We start from the raw sequence: 994 nt of genomic DNA, 5'->3' as shown, positions 1-994 counted from the left end.
CACTTTGCGAACCGGATTAGGAAAGAGCCGTCGAGAGAAAGACCTCCCACTAGCTCTCGGAGCTCTTCTCGACTGATGCTCTCACAGCGATCTGTCAGGCAGCCACTGGATCCTTCCACGTGGGCTGAAAAGGTTTAATTTAGTGGCAGCTCCGATACGGACGCTCATTAGCCTGAATGCACCTCAGCAGGCTTGAGAACAGAGTTTAATCTCTTCTACAGTCTCGTTTCGCTCTCATTAACCAGCGCAGAGATGGTTCTGACAAATGTGTGAAACCACATCAAACGTGGGCCTGCCAACTAGGAAGTGCAGATACAGTACTGCTGTGTGCATTTAGTCACGATTTGCCCATACAAAAGTTCCTGCAATGATACTGAGGTCGCTAAGGTATTGATATTAAGTAGTAAAAGTGTTCTGGGTGGTCGCTAGGTGGTTATTTATTGCCACAAGTCAAAAGAGTCCTAACTGTAAGTCTATGATACTCTGGTTAGTCAAACAATATGAGTTTTTTTTAATGCTGATGCCAACACAGATATCTAGAGATCAATGCCGATGAAATAAGATTCTGTATATCATACACCACATTACACCTGTTTTAGCTGATTTGCATTGGTTGCCCATTAAGTACAAGCTTTTAAGGTTTTGGTTACACTTTATTTTAAGGTGTCCTTGTTACAGTGTAATTATTCATATAAATTCTGAGTAATATTAATTAACTACATGTACTTACTATATGGTTAGGGTTAGGATTTGGGTTTGGCTTAGGGTTACTTGCATGTAATTATGCATAATTAATTGTTATTATTATAGTAAGTACATGTAACGTGTTATAAGGACACCTTCAAATAAAGTGTTACTAAGGTTTATTTTAGTTTTTAAAGCACTGAATGACTTACTAACCTAAAACATTTTTTTTTTGGCTGTATTGTAAGTCTTATGAGACCAGATTGAGGTGCTTGTTATATCCACAAAAAAAAAAAAAAAAAAATTTTTT

This window comes from Sinocyclocheilus anshuiensis, unplaced genomic scaffold (assembly GCF_001515605.1).
Source record: "Sinocyclocheilus anshuiensis isolate Anshui unplaced genomic scaffold, SAMN03320099.WGS_v1.1 scaffold1493, whole genome shotgun sequence".
In the NCBI taxonomy this organism is placed as follows: domain Eukaryota; kingdom Metazoa; phylum Chordata; class Actinopteri; order Cypriniformes; family Cyprinidae; genus Sinocyclocheilus; species Sinocyclocheilus anshuiensis.
The sequence above is the reverse complement of the archived record's forward strand: the minus strand, read 5'-3'. Positions refer to the sequence as shown.